An 18,012-nucleotide genomic window follows, 5' to 3' on the forward strand; every position below is an offset into this window, starting at 1 on the left:
CCAGCTTTCCTGGGAGAGATAGTGACCCTGGCAGTGAGAGCGCTGGAGGGGGGCTTGCTGGACGCTCGGTGCAGACGCAAGGAGCGGCGACAGATGGAGGGTGCCGAAAGGAGGCGCTCTGCTTGTTCGGTGCTAAAACAACGGTCGCGTCCCGAGGACCCAAGGGAAAGAGGGAGGATCTCTCCATAGCCCATAAGTTCAGGGTCTTCCCATGGTTTCCCTTCAAACGGGGACCAACTGCCTTACCTGGACCTTAGGCTACTCTGCTATCTTTCCCCAGTGCAGTTCCTTGCTTAGTCGCTAGTGATTAGTATCTGAAAGAGTCATAAAGTAATAAAGGAATAAAGCCTTGGAAAGAATCCTTGTCGTCTGAGTTGGCTATTGGAGGGGACTGCAAGAGGCAGCTAGGGCGCTCCTGACAATAGGCTTATATGCAAGATTCATGACTCTATTTTCATATAAGTCTATGGGCACATCCTCCCGATTGCCTTTTTTTTTTTATAGACATGGCAATCGGCAGGGACAGGGAGGAGATGAATGGCTCTGGCTGGCAAGAAGCAGCCGAGTGCCATTCCACCTCCAGTCCTCCTGGAGCAGAGGTAAGTGGTCCCGATCCTCTGCAGATTCCTGAGGCCAGATTCTAAAGAATCTGGCCTCATTTGAATCCGACCAGGTTGGGGTGGGCAACTTGTGGCCATCCAGATGTGTTGGCCAAAAGCTCCCATCAGCCCTAGCCATCGTAGCCAATGGTGAGGGATCATGGGAGTTGTAGGCCAAAATGTCTGGAAGACTACAAGTCGTCCCCACTTCCCCAGACCAGCTAATTTGTGCTGACGTTGATATGGGTGCACATGAACCAATGACATATAGATCCATCAACACAGTGTGAGAAGAGGCAAGCAAATAAATCATGCAAGCCCATCACCTCAACCCTGGCTGCCTTGGCATATGTTAGTACAAAGTATCAGGTTGCACATCTTACATTAGAAATAGACTTGAAAGAAAAATAAACTGTTATGGGGGGGGGGTCTACACACAGCCTTGAAACAAATCCTTCAATTATTCATGAGTTTTCATGCAGTCTTATGTTAACCAGCTTTCATGGCAAGAAATTTGCATCGTAACCTCTCCTTTTACAAACCTAAAGACAGAAGGGAAGAGAAAAATTCTGTAATATGAAAGGAAACACTGTGACAAATGATCTTCATCAAAAGACATAATGGTTTGGCAAATCCTCAAGATTACCCAGAGGAGAAGTTGCCGAGAGACTGTCACGTGAAAAGAATTCCAACCCTTATTTCTTAGGGGCTTGTACACAATAGCTAGTATTAGTATTTATGTTTGTACATTATTCTAATTTCCTGCAGGCCTCTTGGAAAGCCAACATAAGGTGGTGTGATGAGTTCCTCAAATCTGGTTCGAGGAAAATTGCCTGCCTCCTTGTTGAGCTAACAAGCATACACCCCTCCCAAACTAGCTAGTGATCACGTGGCCTACTCTGTTGAAGAAGACTTTGGTACTAGGGACGTACGAAACACCTACCTGGCTCCGCACCGGGGCATCCGCAGTGGGGGGGAGGTGCTCCGTCCCTCCCCCCGGAATCCTCCCCAGCCAGCTCCGCTCCATGGCGGCTCCACAGAGTGGCCGGCTGGCGCTGGCCGCAGCCTGAGTTCCGGCCGCGGCCAGGCTGCTGCGGCCACAAATGGCGGTTGTCATAGACGCCATTTGCGTCCTTCCAGGCAGCCGTGATAGGCTACGTAAGTATTTACGTAGCCTATCACGGCAAAGAGCAGAGGTGCAAATGGTGTAGTGGAATACTTACGTAGCCTATCATGGCTGCCTGCAAGGACACAAATGGTGGCCGCTATGACGGCCGCCATTTGCGGCCACAGCAGCCCGGCAGCAGCCAGCTGGGAGACCAGCCGGAGCCGCCACCACCGGAGCTGCCACCACTGCTGCCGCCACCACCACCACATCCACCCCAGTTAAGCTCCATCCTGGGGGGATTCCTCAGGGGGGCAGGGGGCAGGAGGCCGTTCCACCACGGATTCCAGGGGGCCAGATTCTAAAGAGTCCGGCCTCATTGGAGTCCGTGGCGGAATTCTCTGACATCCCTATTTGGTACAATGGCAGTATTGCACATATGCAATTTATTTGCAATGTCTCCAAACCACATTCAGTATTATGAAAACACCATTGCTGTTCTGAAATGCCCCCTCCTCTGTTCATATGGGGTGACACTGAATGGCATTTGGCAATTTGCAAGGGGGCATGAACGCTATTTATTTATTTATTTATTTATTTATTTATTTCATCTATACCGCCCAATAGCCGAAGCTCTCTGGGCGGTTCACAAAAACTAAAACCAAACAACACACAATAAAACAATTTAAAATATATAGAACATTAAAACCACAATATAACAATACAACCACAATAAAACCTAGCAGCAGTACAGGAGTTTAAAATACAGATTTAAAACAGCAAAGATAAAAATTTAGAAAGCTAAAATGCCTGGGAAAATAAAAAGGTTTTCACCTGGCGCCGAAAGGAGTACAATGTAGGCGCCAGGCGAACCTCACTAGGGAGCTCATTCCAGAGCCGGGGTGCCACAACAGAAAAAGCCCTCCTCCTAGTAGCCACCCGCCTCACTTCCTTTGGCAGGGGCTCACGGAGAAGGGCTGCTGCTGATGATCTTAAGGTCCGGGCAGGCACATATGGGAGGAGGCGATCCTTCAGGTAACCTGGCCCCAAGCCGTTAAGGGCTTTGAATGTTAACACCAGCACTTTGAATCGGGCCCGGAAATGGACCGGCAGCCAGTGCAGCTGGAAAAGTACTGGCGTAATATGAGCTCGCAGGCCAGTCCCTGTTAACAATCTTGCTGCCCTATTTTGGACCAGCTGAAGTTTCCGGACCGTTTTCAAAGGCAGCCCCACGTATAACGCATTGCAGTAATCCAGACGAGAAGTTATCAGAGCATGGATAACTGTAGCTAGGCTATCTCTGTCCAGATAAGGGCGTAGTTGGTATACCAGCCTAAGCTGATAAAAAGTGCTCCGTGCCACTGAGTTCACCTGTGCCTCAAGTGACAGTTCTGGATCCAAGAGCACCCCCAAACTACGAACCTGATCCTTTAGGGGGAGTGCAACCCCCTCCAGAACAGGTTGATTATCACCTAGCCGGGCAGACGAACCACCCACTAACAGTACCTCCGTCTTGTCTGGATTGAGTTTCAGTTTATTGGCCCTCATCCAGTCCATTACTGTGCCCAGGCACTGGTTCAGAACAGCCACTGCCTCACCTGGTTTTGATGAGAAAGAGAGGTAGAGCTGGGTGTCATCCGCATATTGATGGCACCTCAGCCCACACCTCCGGATAACCTCCCCCAGCGGTTTCATGTAGATGTTAAACAGCATGGGGGATAGAATAGAGCCCTGTGGAACCCCATGGCACAATTGCCATGGCACAGAGCAATAATCCCCCAGCACCACCTTCTGGAATTGGCCATCCAAGTAGGAGCGGAACCACTGTAGTGCAGTGCCTCCAACTCCCAACCCAGACAACCTATCCAGAAGGATACCATGGTCGATGGTATCGAAAGCCGCTGAGAGGTCCAGGAGAATCAACAGGGTCGCACTCCCCCTGTCCCTCTCCCGGCAGAGGTCATCCCACAGGGCGACCAAGGCAGTTTCTGTTCCAAAACCAGGCCTGAAGCCCGATTGAAATGGATCTAGATAATCCGTTTCATTCAAGAGTGCCTGGAGCTGTCCTACAACCACCCGCTCAAGCACCTTGCCCAGGAAGGGGATGTTGGCCACTGGCCTATAATTGTTAACATTCTCTGGGTCCAGGTTAGGCTTTTTCAGGAGTGGTCTAATTACTGCCTCTTTTAAAGCGGCAGGCACCACTCCCTCTCTCAAGGAGGAATTTACAACCTCCTGGACCCAGCCGGACAACCCCTCCTTGTTTGATTTAATAAGCCATGAAGGGCAAGGGTCAAGCACACAAGTGGTCGATCGGACTTGGCCAAGCACCTTGTCCGCATCCTCAGGCCTCAGTAACTGAAACTCATCCAATAAAACTGGACCAGACGGTGCTCTGGACGCCTCTACCAATGGAACTGCATTAATCGTGGTGTCCAATTCATGACGAATCTGAGCGACTTTATCCTCAAAGTGCTGCGCAAACCCGTCACAGCGTGCTACCGAGGGTTCCACCGTCTCTCTCCCTGGCCCAGAATGTAACAGGCCGCGAACCACTCGGAAAAGCTCCGCCGGGCGACACTGAGAAGATGCAATGCTGGTGGAAAAGAACTGCCTCTTTGCCACCCTCACCGTCACAGACTAGGCTCGATAGTGGGCTCTTACCTGTGTTCGGTCAGACTCAGCACAAGTTTTCCTCCACCTGCGTTCTAGCCATCTCCCCTCTTGCTTCATTGCCCTCAGCTCAGGTGTATACCAAGGAGCTGGCTGGGCTCTGCTCAGAGGGAGAGGGCGCTTGGGTGCGATCGTGTCAACCGCCCGAGTCATCTCTGCATTCCACAGAGCGACCTGGGCTTCGACAGGAGCACCAGCCATACCAGCAGGAAAATCCCCCAGAGCCCTCTGGAATCCATTGGAATCCATTAATCTCCGGGGGCGGACCATTTTAATAGGTCCCCCACCCTTGCAGAGGGGAAAGGCCACCAGAAGTCTAAACCTCAGCAGGAAGTGATCTGACCATGACAAAGGGACAGATGTTAATTCCTCTACTTTCAGATCACCATCCTCCTGCCCAGTCGAGAAAACCAGATCAAGCGTGTGTCCTTTTATATGCGTTGGGCCAATGACATGTTGGGACAGCCCCATGGTTGTCATGGCGGCCATGAAGTCCTGAGCCGCCCCGGATACAGCGGCCTCGGCATGGAAGTTGAGATCCCCCAGGACCATCATCCTGGGGGTCCTCAACACCAAGTCCGAGACCACCTCCGTCAGCTCAGGCAGGGAGTCCGATGGGCAGCGGGGTGGGCGGTACACCAACAGAATCCCTAATCTGTCCCGGGTACCCAACACAAGGTACAGACACTCAAGATCTGCACTCGAATGAGCAGGAAGCCTGGAGAGGGAGATTGAATTCCTATAGACCATGGCAACCCCCCCCTCCCCGACCCTCAAGTCGGTGTTGGTGCTGCACCGAGTACCCAGGAGGGCACAGCTGGGAGAGAGGGACCCCTCCCACTTCCCCCACCCAGGTCTCAGTAATACATGCCAGGTCAGCCCCCTCATCCACAATCAAATCATGGATGAGGGAGGTCTTATTTTGGACCGACCTGGCATTCAGCAGCAGCACCACCAGACCCGAGGGCAGACTGGTAAGGCTGCCAGGAACCATCAGGTTGGGGGAAGAACCAGAAGAGGGGACAGCTGTAAGGTGTCTAGCCCCTCTTCTCCTCAGCTGGCCTGTCAATCCCCCAACGCCATACCTCCCCCTGCCCGTGACCACAGTTATGGTGGCACCTCCCCCACCCCCTGAGTTGCCCAATAGTCCTCCCAGGCACATATTAAAATATTAAGATATAAAATACACAACAGTTTAAAAGAATATAAAAGAGATAAAAGAGAACAGCAGCTAAGAAGGAGCAGATAGTCCACGTTTGCCCCTTCCCCTGGTCTTTAAAGCTGCTGCCCTCTGCTGCTGCTGATATTTGCTGCTTGTGTTGTGGCTGCTGGTGTCTCTGGAGAGGCAGGTGGGTAGATCTTCAGGTCTTATGCGACTCCAAGTGTGTCGCTAAGTGCTCCTTCCCGAGCAGCCTCTGGCAGCCCCGCCTTAAGCCCCGCCTTAACGCTGGCAAAATGTTCACTGTAGTGTTGTGCTGAAAATGTCTTCCACATTTTTTCCCCGGCCATTCTCATTCAATTTGATAGAAGAGGAATTGCTTTCAAAAAGAAATTCAGGGGTAAAGGAAGTTCAGATAAATTCTCATGGGTTGGGCTTGGGTTTCTTGGGCTTACCTTATTTAAGAGGAGCCTGTGCAGTGAGCACAAGTCTCCTGTTTTTCATTGTACAATCATCTCTCTAGCAACCTGTAGCCTCCTCAGCTTCCTGGACTTCAATTAAAACCCAGTGGAAGGCACCATGAGATAATTACTCCCATAAGCCTTTTTCAGATCAGGACGTGCAGTAGGGATGTCAGAGAAGGGCAAGGAGTAGATCAGGTAGCAATACAAAATTATACCAGAGCCAGAGAACTGTGCAAGCTTAGTTATGAACAGTAACCATCTCTAGGCAGGTACCTAGCAGGGTCCAACTGCACTGCACTGAGTCACCCATGCTGGGTGGCTTTGAGCCACCATTTAAAATTTCCCACAATGCTATTGGATACCTGATATAGGCATTGCTCCAGGGTACTGTGGGAAATTCAAACAGTGGCCCCACCAGTGAGCATAACACTATGTTGAGAGCTCAGAGGCATTGTGGGAAAATTAAAATGGCAGATCATAGTTTCCTGTCACTGCATCCAGCCAAACAGATAGACAGGAGGGCCTGTTGATGTAGGAGGAGGCCCACAGAGGGCACTTTGCAGAGGGCCCCCTCAAACCTGGAGCCAGTCCTGTCACCAAGACTCTGTAATTTCTCTTCTGGGTTATCCTTTACTTTTTGCTGAAGAGTCCATATTCATTGTTTTATGGCTGCAGCATCAAGCTGAGATTAGTGTGAGTATAAGTGAGACATCACAGAGCAAACACCAGAGACAGGGACTTCATATCACCTCAAACACTGTGCTTTACAAGGAAAGCAGTTGACACATTCAGCTGTGAATCATCAAGTGTTGAGTAAGCATATGATGGACATCCAGGTGTGACCAATGACAAGCTCCTAGCACCCCATCCCTTGTGCAGCAATCAGCTCTTGTACAAGCTATTTGATCTTGCGCCATTCTTTCCATCTTTCCCACATTTTTAGGGATATACAAAAGTCACTTACCTTTTCGAAGGGTGACATTCGCAGTGGGGGGAGGCGCTCTGTCCCTCCCCCCGAAATTCTGTCCAGCCGGCTCCGCTCCGTGGACATTCCATGTAGGGATGGACGAAATCCCCCTTACCTGGCTCCACCGGGTTCTGCTGGGGGGGGAGGCACTCCATCCCTCCCCCTGGAATCCTCACTGGGGGTGGGGAGGCGCCTCCCCCCCGGAATCCTGGCTGGCCAGCTCTGCTCCACGGGGATTCCGCGGAGCCGCCGGCCAGCTCCACCAGCATCCGGACATCCAGCCACTGGCTAGCAGAGACGCAAATGGCAGCGGCCGTAGCTGCTGCCGTTTGCGTCTCTGTAGTCAGCCATGATAGGCTACGTAAAGACTTACGGAGCCTATCACATCTGGCTTAAAAAAAAAAATGCATACGCAAATGGCGGCAGCTACGGCTGCTGCCATTTGCGTTCCTTATTTTTGGCCGTCTTAGTCTACATAAATATTTATGTAGACTAAGACAGCCAAAAAGAAGGAACGCAAATGGTGGCGGCAGTAGCCGCTGCCATTTGCGTACGCGTTTTTTTTTTTTTTAAAGCCAGACGTGATAGGATACGTAAGTCTTTACTAGGGGTGGACGAAAGTCCCTTACCTGTCCTTGAAGGACGTTCGCGGTGGGGGGGAGGCGCTTTGCTGCTCCCCCCGCGAAGTTCAGGCCAGGGGGGGAGACTTCCCGCCTCGCCCCGGCCGAAATTCAGGCCGGGGAGGAGGCTTCCCGCCTCCCCTGGCTGCGAACGCGAAAGTTAAAAAAAAAACAAAAACGCCCCCTGATAGGCTACGTAACGATTCACATAGCCTATCACGGCTAGATCTGCAAAGTCAGCCATGATAGGCTACGTCAATTGTCACGTAGCCTATCACGGGTGACTTAAAAAAAAAAAGCGTGTACGCTAATGGCGGCCCCCATAGGGAGCCGCCATTCGCGTTCCTTATTTAGTCGCTGTAATCTACATAAATGTTTACGTAGACGACGGCGAAAATAAGGGCAACGCAAATAGCGTTGCTCTTATTTTCGCCGTCGTCTACATAAACATTTACGTAGACTACAGCGACCAAATAAGGAACGGGAATGGCGGCTCCCTATGGGGGCCGCCATTATCCGTACGCGCTTTTTTTTTAAAGTCACCCGTGATAGGCTACGTGACGATTGACGTAGCCTATCACGGCTGACTTTGCAAATCTAGCCGTGATAGGCTACGTTAATCATCACGTAGCCTATCAGGGGGAGTTTTTTTTTCTTTTATTGCAATGGCAGCGGTGGCAGCCGGTCGAAAGACCGGCTGCCGCTCCCGCCCTGCTCGAACACCCGCCGAACCGCCGGCTGGACCCGCCGCCGGGAGGGACATTCGGCGAAGGTAAGTCCCGTCCCGGGAGGGGTGCGGGGGGCAGGGGGGGTTCGGAGGATTTCTCCCCGAAACTTGTTCAGGGGGCCGAACACGTTGGCGCTCGGCCCCCCGAAGTTTCGGGGAGAAATTCTCCGCCAACCCTAGTCTTTACATAGCCTATCATGAATGGGAAAAAACCAAAAAAACAGACTGCAAATGGCGGCGGTGGCGGCAGAGCTGTTCAGAAGACCAGCCGCCACTGCCGCTGAAGCCGCTGCTGGAGCCGCTGTCATCCGGAACATCCACCCCAGGTAAGTCTCATCCCGGGGGGGATCCGCAGGTGGGCAGGGGGGTGGCAGGCCGTTCCGCCACGGAGTTCAGGGGGCCGAATGCACTGGCATTTGGCCTCACCGAGATCCGTGGCTGAATTCTCTGACATCTATAATTCCATGGAGCCGCCGGCTGGGGCTGCCTGCAGCTGGACATCCAGCCACTGGGCAGCCTGCAGGGATGCAAATGGTGGCTGCCGTAGCCGCCGCCATTTGCGTCCCTGTATTTTGCCGTGATCGGCTATGTAAATATTTACGTAGCCTATCACGGGAAAAAAACCCACAAAAAAACAGCGGATGCAAATGGCAGCGGCTACACTGGCCGCCATTTGCGTCCCCTTTTTTTTGCCGTTTTAGCCTATGGAAATATTTACGTAGGCTATTACGGTGAAAAAAAAAGGGAACGCAAATGGCTGCGACTACGCCATTTGTGTTCCTTTTCCCCCCCTGCCGTAATAGCCTACGTAAATATTTACATAGGCTAAAACAGCAAAAAAAAATGGAGCGCAAATGGCAGCTGCGATAGCCGCCACTATTTGTGTCCGCTGTTGTTGTTTTTTGCCATGATAGGCTATGTAAATACTTACATAGCCTATCATGGCCTCCGCAGGGATGCAAATGGCATCCCTGCGTTAGCCGTGATAGGCTATGTAATTATTTATGTAGCCTAAAATGGCTATAATGAAGAAGCGAATGGCGGCTGCAGGTGTGGCCACCATTAGCAAGTCAGCGTGGATGGCAGCAGGTAAGTGCTCCGTTTCGCGCACCTTTCGTGGGGTGGGGGGGTGAGGGGCTTCTTTCCACCACAGATTTCGGGGGGCTGAATGCACTGGCATTCAGCCTCACCGAGATCCATGGCGGAATTCTCTGACATCCCTACATTTAATGTACATGCAGGAGAAAAGAACTGCTTTCGATGTCCTGCTTATATAATTAAATAAAGAAACACCGCTAGCAATGCTATTGCCATTAATCTCTAATTTATCTTAAATGGAGGGAGAAGATGAGGAAAGGGAGAAAACAGCATCATGCGTGATCACAACATGGCTTACAACTCACCCTAAGAATCAAAAATAGTTCTGACCCATTTCTTCAAAGAAAGAAGGGCTGTGTGCTTTTTTTGTTCTAAGTGCATTTCCCCCAATGCATACATTTTTGTGTACATTTTAGAAGTGTATGCACCCACCTCCAATAGAAAAAAGTGAAGTTGTGTATATTTTTTCAAGTATGTGCATATTTGTGTGCATTTTTAAATAAGCATTTTTTTTCTTTTTTAAAATGGATGGAACTTGAGTATGGTGTTCCCAGGAAAGGGAAGATTTCTGGTCATGACTTTGTTCCAGTCCATGTTTTGGTCTGGTAGTATATGAACAAAATTCTCACCTATCCCGAGTGCATATCGAGTTGCCTACCCCAAAATAAAGGATTAGATGGGCCAGTGAACTAACTTAAGGAGCAATCCTATGCATGCTTGGAGAGAAAAAAGGGCCTTGTATGTTCGTCAGGGCTTGTACACTCACAGCGGAATCTTTGATCCCAGCCCAAAATACTGTTGATGAACATGAGACCTCTCTCACTTTCCCCCCAAGATTCATTTATATTATCCTTAAAAATAAATATGCCATCAAAGCACAAAATAAGAAAAATGCTATTCTTAGAATTAACTATGAAAGCTGGATTTTTAGAACTGAAATTTTTACCCCTGAAAAATCAACAAAAAGTAATTTAACACCCATCTTAAGTGGCTCAAAAGAGAAAAGCACTTTAGTTTCAGATAGATGTGAATGGGAGGCTAACCACAAACATAAAAATCAATGAACAAACACTATAGGTAGATAGGAAAAAAGATCTAGAGTTTTCACATGTATTCCCTCCACAAATTACTATAATATTAAAATTACACTCGCTATTGTGTTATGATTTGGTGTTTCCCAGCTGATTAAAAAAGTCTAGAAATAAAAGTGTAGAGATAAAGAAAATAGATATATTATGACATGATGATCAGATTTGCAGAGGTGAACAAGTATATGATTCTTCCCCCAAAAGATAAATTTAGAATTTAAAATTACCTTAGGCTTCTGCGGTAGAATCAATATGATGAAATTCAATAAAGGAAGATACATGTAGAAGAATTACTAGGAAGAAGAAGAAGAAGAGGAGATATAAAAAGGGGTAGGAAGCAATTTAGGGAGTGTATGCTTTATGCAACAACATAATTGCTTAGAGAAATCTAGGGATGGCGGAGAATTTCTCCCCGAAACTTCGGGGGGCCAAGCGCGAACGTGTTCGCTCCCCCGAAGAAGTTTTGGGGAGAAATTCTCCGCACCCCCCACCCCCTGCACCCCCCCTGGGATGGGACTTACCTTTCCCGAATGTCCCTCCAGGCAGCGGGTCCCGGCGGCGGTTCGTCGGGTCTTCGTCAGGGGCGGGGGCGGCAGCCGGTCTTTCGACCGGCTGCCGCCGCCGCCATTCCAATAGAAGTAAAAAAAAAACACACACGCCCCCGTGATAGGCTACGTGACGATTAACGTAGCCTGTCATGGCTAGATTTGCAAAGTCAGCCGTGATAGGCTACATAAATCGTCACGTAGCCTATCACGGGTGACTTAAAAAAAAAAGCGGGTACGGCTAATGGTGGCCCCCATAGGGAGCCGGCATTCATGTTCCTTATTTGGTCGCTGTAGTCTACGTAAAGATTACGTAGGCTACGGCGAAAATAAGGGCAATGCTATTTGCATTGCCCTTATTTTCGCCATAGTCTACGTAAGGATTTACGTAGTCTACAGCGACCAAATAAGGAACGCGAATGGCAGCTCCCTATGGGGGCCGCCATTTGCGTACGCGCTTTTTTTTTTTAAAGTCACCCGTGATAGGCTACGTGACGATTTGCGTAGCCTATAACGGCTGACTTTGCAGATCTAGCCGTGATAGGCTACGTTAATCATCACGTAGCCTATCACGGGGGCATTTTTTTTTTAACTTTTTATTTTGCAGCTGGGCAAGGCGAGGCACCTCCCCCCCGGCCTGAACTTCGGGGGGAGAGCAGCGAAGCACCTCCCCCCCACCGCAAAAAGCTGCGAGACCAGGTAAGTGGCTTTCGTGCACTCCTAGAGAAATTGGACATCCAACTCAGGTCACAGGAGGTAATAAATTTCAGGAGGAAAGCAAGAAGGGTGGGGGAGGATATGGTGGCCACTTTGGCATCACCAAAAAAGAGGGCAAAAGAGGACATCAATTTGCATAACATTTGCATGTGCCAATGTATATGTATACATGGAAATTTAGAAATAACTACTATAATTTAAATAAACATCCAATGCATTTCACCATATTGAGGAAGACTGACCAGGTCACCTGTGTGCCTCCTCAGTCTGGTGTCCATGGATGGACTCTTGATGGACCACTTCAAGGCCCCTATTCTGCCTTCTGATGGTTCTTACGGATGAATGGGCATGTGTTTGTATCGCAAGGTTACATGATAAAGAAATAACTGAAGGGCTAGCATGTACCCACTTTGTGTGATCTTCATCTTGTATGCTGCCTTGAGAGGGTTCCACCCTTAAAGATGGCCTTGAAATAATTTTAGAAAAATATAGATTTTGCATGAAAAGCTTGTGCTCTAGTACTGAGCTATCGTCCCTCTCATTCCTTCAGATGTATCAGAAGTGTTGAAAAGAAGTGGGGAGGCCTTTCTCTTTCTTTATTCTCCACTCCCTTCCATTCTCTGTCAAGTCCAAACCTTCTCTTACAGTTTTGGGAGTAGGAAATACTCTGGGTTGTATCCAATCTTAGTATTACTTAAGTCTCATTAATCTCAATGGGTCTGCTGTATGTTAGGGATATGCAAATCAGCATAACTCAAACTCGCCAAAGTTTTCCGAATTTTACCTTGAAGCTCATTCTGACTCGAGTCCGTATCAGATTGTGAGCTTTGTTTTTTTTCTTTCCTCATGAAAATCCATGCAAATTTTCATGTGTATTTTTCCAAATGTAAGCACCAATTGTGCACATTGTTAAAGCGTATGCATTCTTCTCCCATTGATAAAAGTATATTTGTGGGCATTTTTCAAAAATTACATATTTTTTTCAAGTGCATTTTTCAAATGTACCCATACTAGCAAACACATTTTTTGGGGGTCTGCAAATCACATTGCAGGCTCAGAAATGTACGGACTTCAACCACAGATTGTGTCCAAGTATGTGTTCAGTCCAGAAGCTGCAAACTGGGTAAATCCTGATCAAAAACGAATTGAAACAAATTTCTCATACATTCCTACCCTGTGTAGGACTAACACTGGATACAACCCACAGTTTAAATCTGGATTATGTTTTGTACACTAAGAGGGAGAATGCTGTATACATACACATGAATTTCCTGAGGAATAAATACATTTTTCAGCCCCTCATAATCACATTTGTTTTCCTCTGCTCATGTAGCACACACCTGCCTTGTTCTGCCATTACTCTTGGGTGCAGGAAGAATGATGCTCAGATTTGCAACCTAATTTGTTCTCATAGTTAGTTCCTAGCCACACACAATAAAAATGAGCTTTTCCATGTTCAGTGAAACACTACAAAATAATGAAGCCAGGTGCACTGTGCCTGTTGCCTCCTATATAAGCAGACAACACTCAGTATTGAAGAAGGGCCTTTGGAAGATGGAATGTGCAATCTAAACACCTTTGACCAGTTCTGGGAGAAGTTAAGAACTGGAGCTGAGAAAAATAATAGTATAGGAGGTGGCTTATTTTCAGAATGGTTACGAGCAAGCATTTCTAGTACAGGTACTTCTGTAATTGAAGCAATGATATATTAGGAGGACATGCACAATTTAAATAGTGCTTTCAAACTAATCCATCCACCTGAGGGGCAAACACATTGATCATTTGTAAGCTGAGCTCTGATATAAAATGTAGGATTTCTGGCTTGCATGGTACAGCACCCTTTATTGTGAGTTTGACTGGCTTGATAACTGCGAATGAGGGGTTTGGGGCCTGATGGAAGAATGGTGGTGGTGGTGATGATGATGATGATGAATAATTAATAATTAGCTTCATGTGCCCTATGTATTTGTAATCCTAATAGCAATCTTGTAAGGCAAGTTTGTATTATTATGTCCTATATTGCAGATGGGGGAACTGAGGCTGAGAGGGAGTGGCTTGCATAAGGCCACCAAGTGAGTTTGTGGCAAAAATGAGATTTGACATAAGAACATAAGAACAGCCATGTGTCAGGGTTCCTTTTACCCACACTGAACTTCAAATGCTGAAATCAATCACAGACAAGAGACTTCAATCTACAGCTTTTAATCCATTACCACAAAGGGTCATACAGATGCAAATTCTCAGTGACTCTCAGTCTGCAAGGAAATGCCTTCAGGGGGTTCAAAAGGTAGCTATGAAAGTTGCCCACCATTTTAAATACAGGCGGGCTCCCCAGACTAACTTAAGGGGTGGGGGGAGGTCTCTCTCTCTCTCTCTCTCTCTCTCTCGTGAGGCTTCTAAGTACTGCTGTTCATGCAGGGCCAATCGGGTAGACCTCCTAAGTTCTGCCCTGGCCATCTCCCTCTTGGCTCTACGTCTGTGAGTTGCATCTATTCATTCAGACTTGCCAGTAGGGATGTATGGATTCCCCACCATCCGTTCCGGTGGGGAATCCACAGGGTGGAGGGAGGTGATCCATTCCTCCCCCCGGAATCCTTGCGGAGTGGAGCTGCTCCACGAGGATTCTGCAGTGCTGGGGGCCGCCCCATTCTGCTGTCCACATGCCCTGGATTCCCCCGTGTTTTTTTGGCTCCCTGAACTTACCTAAATAATTCTGTAAGTACTGCTGAAAAATCCTTTTCGCATGCCCACCATCAGTCTCCGTAAGCCTTGGGTCACACAGGGAAAATGCCTATTTATTTTCATAAGAAGGGTAAAGCCCTTCGCGGGGATTCCCCACGTAACTTCTGGTCACTTGACCTCACCTCACCTGACCTCAGCTCACCTCACCTCACCAGACCTCACCTCACCTCCACAGACAATAAACAGAAAAGATGGAGGGTTTCCATGGACTTTGCGACTCAGCCCCAGAGAAAGAAAGTCTCAGGTCACAGGGAAAATGCTATCATAAAAAGAACGCCATTCGCATTCTTCTTCCATTTCCGATTTACGGATTTATTTTTGTAATTATTTTCGTAAAATCCGCCGTTCGGCAGACCAAAAAAAAAGGGGGCAGCATGAACTCCGGTCCAGGTTGACCAGGCCGCCCCATTCGGAGGAGGATTCCGCGGACCAAATTTGTCAGAATTTGGTCCCATTTAAAATTCGTCCGGAATTCTCTGACATCCCTACTCACCAAACACCGCCTCTCCTTGGTCGCTGTCTCTCACAGGGGTGGGTGAAGAGGGACCTTCCTCCTGTAGCTGGACCTTTGAAACCTGAGGAGTCTGCCTAGCCATGTCTGGACTAGCCTAGGAACATACCTCCCTGATGTCTGGCAGTTCTTCTTCAGAATCTGAACTACTCTGCCACTCCCTGCACTCAGAAGCGCTCCTGACACCATGCTGGATCAGACCAAGGGTCCATCCAGTCCAGCATTCTGTTCACACAGTGGCCAACCAGCTGTCAACCAGGAACCCACAAGCAGGACACGAGTGCAACAGAACTCACCTGCCCATGTTCCCCAGCAACTGGCACACATAGGCTCACTGCCTTTGGTACTGGAGGTAGCACATAGCCATCAGGACTAGTAGCCACTGATAGCCTTTTCCTCCAGGAATTTGTCCACCCCCCTTTTAAAGCCATCCAAATTGGTGGCCATCACTACATCCTGTGGTAGTGAATTCCAGAGTTATTTGAACTGGGGGACTTTCTGATTCATAGAACAGGATCAAAACAAACATTACTTTAATGACATAGGTAGCAGCTACAACTCCCCCCCCCCATTTTTGCTCTAGTGTAGGTGCAATACATATTGACACCCTAGTATAGTGGGTAAGGGGCTTTAACCCTCCCCCTTGCACTATTGGCCCAATCCAGATTTGGGGTGGGGTGTGTGTGTGCCTAAAATTTCTATTATGAAATAGTGATCCATGAAGTAAATCTTACCCATCTCTGGGCTAGAGAGGTGTGAAGCATGTGGTCTCCCATTCCTGTCCTTTGGCTTCATTCACATAATATGATCCCTCTTCATTTGATAACTCAGTATTGGGTGGGACGCTGCTGAATGTAGTAAATGAAAAGCACTGGCTTTAAAGTGAGTTGAGATAATGTGGAAATTCTATAGGTAGTGTTTAATCTGTAATGAGTCATTCACACATACAAGTAATCAACTCTGGGATAATTTCACTCTAGCCATACATGCTTCCTTAATTGCCCATCTGTAACTGATTGACATGTATCAGTCCTGCAGACACAGGACTGGCCACTCTGCACTGCTGGACTGGTGAGAGAAAAGAACGGAGGGGAGAGGATTGTTCCACCATTTACAGCTGGCTGGTTGCTTGCTGCCTGTAACCCCCCCATCTCCAAGTATCCCACCTTGCGTTGGCCTGCGCTGATTGCAGAGTGAGTGGGAACACCTGCCGAAGTTTTCTACAGCCAACCAGATCAGAGTGCTATCTCTGAGCCTTGAGATCTCCAGGCATCATGGAGACTTAAAAACTGCCCTGCTATGAGGTGGCGGGCTGCGTTTGCCATGAGGGTGAGGGTTCCTTCCATCTTCTCTTTCTTTTGGATTACTTATATCCTGGTCATCTATTGATTGCCTGTACTGTGTGAAGTGATGTCTGTGAAGTGAGGTGTCCCTGAGTGAAAGCAGGGACTCTCTGCCAACAGCAGTTCTTCTTACGTTATTGTTGCCCACCCTGGGTGAGAGACAGGGGATAGAGGCTTCATATCCCACAACTACTTCTCTGCCCAGGGTGGGAGCCTGTGGGAGCTTGAAGTGGAGCTTACCCTGGGTGAGAGCCAGGGGGTGAGGGGGAGAACTGCTTTGCCACCTTCCAGGTGAGATAGAATGAGCATGAACCAATGGAAGATGGTTACATGGCTAGGAAATAGCACTTTACTTGTTCTCTGCTTTATTTGGTTGATTAACCTGATGTCCTAACTGTGACCAGCAGCTGGTTACAACCACAATTACAAACTGTGACTGTATTAGTTTGGTTGGGAATGATTGTTGAATGAGTGGAGTGTATGAGTTGAATGGTTGATTGTATATTTGAATGTTGGGTGGCTGTGGAGAGTGTGTGGGTATTTTATGACAGTAAGGATGTGCCTAGGAGACTCTAATGTGGGGACCCATGGAGGGGGCACCATTATTCCAGTGACTTGGGGCAGAAGGAGATATGGCAAGAGGAGGGGGTTGGGACATCAAAGTAGAATGGGCCACAGGTGTTTATACACTGTTCCCCTTCTACCCCCCTCCTCTAGCTCTCATGTAGCTGGTAGCTCTTCCACTGTGCCCTCCTGTCTTGTGGTGCTGCTATTTAATGCCAGATCGGTCTGCAATAAGACTGCACTCATTCACGATTTAATTGTGGATGAGAGGGCCGACCTGGCGTGTATCACTGAGACTTGGGTGGGTGAGCTGGGTGGAGTCAATCTGACTCATCTCTGCCCGCCTGGGTACTCAGTGCAGCACCAACATAGGTTGGAGGGCCGGGGGGGGGGGGAGTTGCCGTGGTTCATAGAACTTCCATCTCTATCACCAGGAGACCACTCCACCTTGGAGAGGGCCTTGAGGGGTTGCACCTGGTGTTGGGCTATAGACACAGATTGGGGATGCTGCTGGTGTACCGCCCACCCTGCTGCCCAGCATCCTCCCTGACTGAGCTGGCAGAGGCAGTCGCAAGTGTGGTGTTGGAGGAACCCGGGACGGTGGTTCTGGGTGATTTCAACTTCCATGCTGAGGCTGTCTCTGGAGTTCCAGCTCAGGACTTCATGGCCTCCATGACAAGCATGGGGCTGTCTCAGTACGTCATCGGCCCAACACATGAAGCAGGGCACACCCTTGATTTGGTTTTTCTTCCAACTTGTGAGATGGGTAGCCTGAAGACTGGGGAGCTCCAAGTAACCCCATTGTCATGGTCAGACCATTTCCTGGTGAGATTTGAACTTACGGCATTACTCTCCTCCCGCAGGGGTAGGGTGGGGCTATTCAGATGGTCCACCCTAGGAGACTGATGGAATCCAATGGATTTCTGAATGCTCTTGGGGATTTTCCAGTAGAGAGAGCTGGTGATCCAGCCAAGGCCATAGCCTCACTGTGGAACAGTGAGATGTGGAGGGCCATCGACATGATCGCACCTGAGTGCCCTCTCCGGCACTGTGGAGCCCGTTCTGCTCCCTGGTATACTGGGGAGTTGCG

This window comes from Heloderma suspectum, chromosome 1 (genome assembly GCF_057233095.1).
Source record: "Heloderma suspectum isolate Gila_16-S chromosome 1, 16-S_ref, whole genome shotgun sequence".
Classification (NCBI taxonomy): domain Eukaryota; kingdom Metazoa; phylum Chordata; class Lepidosauria; order Squamata; family Helodermatidae; genus Heloderma; species Heloderma suspectum.